Source organism: Lupinus angustifolius, chromosome LG09, assembly GCF_001865875.1.
Source record: "Lupinus angustifolius cultivar Tanjil chromosome LG09, LupAngTanjil_v1.0, whole genome shotgun sequence".
NCBI lineage: Eukaryota > Viridiplantae > Streptophyta > Magnoliopsida > Fabales > Fabaceae > Lupinus > Lupinus angustifolius.
This window is the reverse complement of record NC_032017.1, coordinates 8,380,535-8,387,057: the sequence shown is the minus strand read 5'-3', so window position 1 is coordinate 8,387,057 and position 6,523 is coordinate 8,380,535.

Below are 6,523 nucleotides of genomic sequence, written 5' to 3'. Positions count from 1 at the left end.
TTGTTATTATTAATAAGTATTATTCATATTTCATCATATTTTAAATTTCTCTCATTATTTGGCTAAGAAATCAAGATAATATTCTTAAACAATAATATCACATTGATCTATTTGACATTCTTTCTATTATGTTGGTTCTTGATTAACAATATTGTTACTTTCAATTTTACTAATTTTCTTCTTAGAATTCTTCTATTTCTTTTATTAATTCTCTTAACACAAATTTACTAGTTTCATATCTTATATTTTGAAGAATTCTTCTATCTCTTGAAAAAAATTCTATTCAAAAGTCTTTTTTTATCTGTCATATGTCACAAGTTGATATTTTATTTATTAATGGTTGATTACAAATAATATGTGTCACTTTATGTGGGTAAGAATATTATTCAGAATGGGTAAGAATATTAACACAAATTTGGTTATGCGTCCTCAAATGGGTAAGAATATTATTCAGAAATTGAAGTTGTAGACCTTCTAACAAAAGGCTTTGAAGCCTTCTCCAATCAATCATTTTTTGTCCAAGCTGAGAGTTGTCAACATCCACTCTCAACTTTGAGGAGAAATATTGAAATATATTTTAATATTTTGAGTTAATATTGTATTGGATTAGTAATTAATTTAAACACACTTACCTTTTGCATAACAAACAATCATTTTAAATTTAATTTTCATGATTAAAATATATGTAAAATATATTAGTTAGTTAAGTACCGTTAAGTCTATAGTATTTTTTATATAATATGTTAATTAATTTCTTTCTTATTCAATTCATTTAATTAATTTTTTTTATTTATTCGGTCAAATGAAATACACAATCAATTTTTTGTTATTTAATTTTTAATAGTGGGAAAGGAAGAAGTTGAAAGTACAGTGTGCAATGAAATTATGTTATTAATGTCACTAGAAATCCCTTTTGTTTCAATTAGGTGAAGTAACATTTTATTTTATGTAGGGGTTGATATGTTATAGAGATTAGTCTTTGACAAAGATCAATGTTTAGATTTTTCATTTAGAGAAAGCAACAATTTTACATTCTGAGGTCAATCGGTCATAAATAACGAAAGAAACATTTCACCAACTACCTAAAAAAATAAAAATTAGAAATAAAAATAAATATAAAATTATTCGTTGCACATATTGGGCTAGATTTAGTTTCTATAACTATATCGTCACCTTGCATGCACAATGTTAACTCTCATAACTCATAAGCCTTTAAATCAAAATCAAGGTATTCAATTAGATTTTGTTAATGGTCTATCTTGATTATTCTTTACAAGTCTAGGAAGTGGATTTTTACTCCTCAAGGCTAAAAAGTGCTTTATAGTAGTAATCTTATGAAAAATGAAATAAAAAGGGTATAAAAATAGAAGATGGAAAAAATATAATCAATGCTTCGATTTGGTAGTGGAAGGATGTTGGAATAAGCATTGGCGGTAATTGAATACCTTACTTTAATTGGCTGAGACCATTTGGATTATCTTCATATCAAATCGATAATTGAAAACTACATTAAAGCTTACTTGTAATGAATTTCTACTGCCCAAATTTCTTAATGGAAAATTGTTCAAATAAGGTGGCTAGAAAATTTCTTAGGGTGTCTAGCATTAAATTCATAGGTTGAAAATCAATTATGGATGTTGATATATTCTTGTTTTAAGTAGAAAACCATTTTGTATTTATTATTTTCCTATTAAATCATATGTGTTTAATCAATATATTTTGGTACTGATAAAACAAATCTTCCCTAGATAATCTTGTTAATTATACCTAGCTATTTCATATATACAGCATATATACTACAATAGTGCTAAGAAGAAGGGTGTTGGTATACTTAGAATTTCATTTAGATAAAGGGTGCCAATGTCTGTTTGCAATGGCTTCAATAATGATAGCCCTCCAACCTGAGCATACTCCACCAATTCCAAAGTAATCTCTCATATTCAGATATTATGAACATTGTTAGGGCATTATTATATTATGACGATGATATAACAATTCTCTTAGTTTAAATGGTTGACACAAATAAATCAAAGACTTAATTCAACTTTTGGTAATATAATTAATATATTAATATATCAAATATTAATACATTAAGGTTCTGATATAGGTTCTGTAATCCATCAAGATTGGGGGAAGTAGCTGTACAAGTATGAGTCCAAAAACCATTATTCTAATCACTCTTCATCATGAGGAGGCCTATGCCACTTGATCTAGTTGTTATAGTTTCTCATAAATATATTAGTAGGGACCATATTTACTTGTGTTATTCTATATGTCATCATCGGTGAGAATAAATGTATTTAAAATTTTAATTGTTAATTAATTTTCTAATCAATCATAGAAAATTTTAATTATTAATTAATGTCTAATAGATTTAAGTTTGTCCCTTAAAGTGCTGTTGGAGGCCCTATAGCTTCTAACTAACAATTTGTAATAAGTAACTTCATGGTTTCAATATTTCATTCTCTAATACTATATAATCTTTAACTTGTTCAAATAATTTATTTCAACCATCCAAAAATTACTCATTGATTGAAATAGATGAACTCGTGCCTTTGTTGTCCAAATGAAACAAATTCTTTATGATTCACTCCACAACCGTATAACATAAAGTAAGGTGCATCTTATCAATAAATTTCGTTATGTTCCTAGTTTTCTTTAACAATTTCTACATTGAACTTTCACTACATCATTTTTGACCTTTGACAATGGCTGAAAACCATGGCCAAAAGTCAAACAACCGTTCTTATCAAATATGAAGGATGAAGAAGGCAAAATTACTTGTGATACAAGTAACATCAAGACTACCAAAGCTTCACCTAATTAAGTTACCTTATGTTAATTATGTTGAATAGGTTTCTTAGTTAAATGGTAGTTAGAATTGTTGTAAATAGTAAGGGTAATTTTGTCTTTTCATATATTAGTTAGTTAAATAACTAACTTTCTATATAGGGAGAGATTGATTCTTGTAATTGTTGATTAAGTTGAATGAGAATCACTCTTCCTCAATTCACTTGCCAATTCTATTCATTTTCTCTGCTTTCACATACAAGAGAAGTTACAAGTTTTCTTCGACATTTCTCTTCTCATCAAAAGCTTGTGAAGCTTCCATGGCAAGTTGCAGTTTTCACATGGTATCATACATTCTTCATTGAAGAGGTTCTGCTACTTTTATGTTGCGTCTTAATTGTTTGATTATGTTTTTCTCTTATGTTTTCTTCTTCTCTCTATTACTCTGTTTTTCTGTGATTTTTGACCTAAATCGATTTATGGAGAATCACATAATTAGTAGTGTGAATCCTATTCAGGATCCTTCTTCACAATTCTACATGAATTCAAGTGAAAATCCTAGTGCAATTTTAGTATCTACTCTTCTGAACGGGGAGAACTATCATTCGTGGTCCCGCGCCATGAGTATGGCATTAAAAATGAAGAATAAGTTGCAATTCATTGATGGATCACTTCCTAAGCCTCCAATTGATAATCCTACCTTTTCTATGTGGGATAGATATAATACATTGGTGGTTTCATGGCTAACTCATTCAATTGACACCTTTGTTGCACAAAATATCTTGTGGATGGATACAACTTTTGAGATATGGCAGGACCTTAAAGAAAGGTATTATCATGGAGATATCTTTCAAATTTCTGAATTGCTTACTGAAATTCATACCTACAAACAAGATAATTTGTCAATTGGATCATATTTCACTCATGTCAAAGGTTTATGGCAAGAATATGATAATTTTAGGCCAATTCCATCTTGCTCATGCATAAATAAGTGTGAATGTGGTCTAGTTCCAACTGTTAAAGGATATAGAGAACATGATTATGTTATATGTTTTCTTAAAGGCTTAAATGATTAATATGAGGCAATTAGGTCACAAATAATTTTGATGGATCCATTGCCTGACATAAATAAAGTGTTTTCTTTGTTAATTCAAAAAGAAAGACACCTTCACAATCATATAGTTGAACCAAGGATTTTAAATAGTTCTACTCATCATGGATATAATGCACATAGTGTTGATTCTAGAAATAACAATTCTATTTCTAATAGAGGGAGAAATAGAGGAACTGGTTATCAAGTCAATCAGAAAGATTTTCCTATGGTCAATCAAGAGGTTCAAATGGTTTAGTCAAGTTTGCAGGAGGAAGAACTAGTAAAATGTGTACCTTCTGTCATAGATCAGGGCATACAGTTGATCACTGTTATAAAAAAACATGGTTTTCTATGAGGTTTTCAAAGGAAAAATGTTGTTAATAATGTTGCAACCAATCTAAAAAATGATGGTATTTGATCGAGGTCGTACCCGATGCAAATAATATAACAATTACAAACTATAGTACTAGGAAGTGACTCCTATATCATATCCCAAGGATTATCTTTCAAGCAAAACTTTAAACACCTTATACTCACACACACAAAGGGGTTTTTTGTTGTTGGATTAGTATGAACAATAAGCAATTTTAGAAACAGTAAATAACAATGTGATAAAATGGCTAAATCATATTAGTTTGTTTGTTCAGAACTCAATCCTCAGTTTCTAAAGATTAATTTCAGATTTCAAACATCATCTTCCTAATTTGCACAGTTTTAGAACTTAAACATTTAACTAAGCGAAATCAGAATAGCCATGGAACAAATTCACAAAAACTAAGAGTTCATGCACTAGAGAGTAAATCAATTAAGCGAAGATAAACTCACAAACCAGTTTCTAACAATAGGATTAAGAAAACCATGTTCAGAAATAGGATAGAGAAATAAATAGTAAGGAAACACAAAATGCATTAATAACAAAACCTCAAGAGTTGTGATACATTACCAAATGAATTTAGTCTACAAGTTTAGCCTTTCATGGAAATGGAAGCAAAACGGAAATGAAATGAAGAAGAAGTTTCAAAACCGAAAATGAGGGAAGAACAAGGAACCCTAGTAGAGCCAAAGTGGGAAAACGGAATTCTAAAACAAGGGCATAAAATTCGGGTTCCCTCTTTTAAAAAAGATTAAAACCAAAAATGGGCCATAAACAATGAGCCCAAAATTAAAACCGAGTTTACAAATAAAAACTCCTAAAATAAAAATACAATCTTCACTTTAACACATATCCTCCACTTCCATAATGCCCAAAATGTCATTGGTGCCAAATATGATCTTAAAATAATAATAGATTTAATCAGGCCAAATAATCACAAATTCACTCATTTAGGAATATTAGTCCAATAAAGTCTAAAACACTAAATTATGTGAAACAAAGTCAATTAGACATCAAAAATCATCAATCATGTTAAATTAAGGTTATGAATAATGTGTAATATATTGTTCATCAAATACCCCGACATTTTAACCTTTTGTACTCCTGGACAAAATCAAGAAATAATGCTATGCTAACTAATATGCATTAAAGTGAGTCATGCAAGAAGATCACAAAAACTAGAAACCTAAGAAAATCACATACTTCACAATGAAATCTAGGAAATATAAAGAAATGGGCAAAATCAAACACACAATAATGAAAGAATGAAATCAAGATATCCATGAACATCGTTCAATGAATTCAAGTATGCGAAGAAACCAATCAAGCCAAGAGGTGAGTCATAACAATGATAGAACCTCACAATATATGCTCTCTTAAGTGTTTACACTCATGTATCTTAGGTTGCAAGTGTTTACACTCAAAGTATTTCATGAAAACAAACACAACCATAGGTTTGACAAGCTTCTAACATCAACATCATAAGCACATGCACATAAAGATCAAAAGGAATTTTCGAGGTTGTAATGAAGCCAATGATAAGGTAGGATAAATATGGGATATGTAGCTAAAACCAAATGTTATAGAGGAGTAATGAGGAATAAGTAAAAAGTAAATAAAAATCAACCCTGAAATAAGACCAAATCTCTAATTCCAGTCCTCTTTGCCTTACTCAACCTTGTATTCACTTTTGTTTCTCCTTTTGTTGTTTTTCTTTTTTATTTTCGTTTTCTTTTTGTTCTTTTTGTTTTGAACACTTATGTACACAATTGCATCAACCATACATAACCAAGAACCCACAAGATTTGAAGTACAATGCACACTTTCTTACTTAATACCCATTTCCGCAACAATTCCAAAGCTCCAAAATCTCCTAAGGTTAGGACAATCATGATTTTTCACTTATAAGCTTGTAATGAGGTAAATAACAAGGAAAGAGGTAAAAAAGCTCAAATGGGCTATTATCGCGCCCCGATTTTCGGCTGCACGACCTCATTAGAGTTGCCACTACATTTTTTTTCAGTCAAAAAATGTAGAAAAATCTTTTGGCCCAATCACATTGGGCCTTGGACTTTGATATCCAAGTTCGAGAGTCGATTACACCCTATGGAAGGTATTAGCACCCTAGTTGCCCGTTTGAACAGTACCCTATTATATTGCATGGATTATTAATTGTGTTATTATTATTTTATTTAATTGTGTGATTAATTAATTAATTATTATGAAGAAAAAAATTGTTTTTATTATTGTGTCTGACAAGAATGACC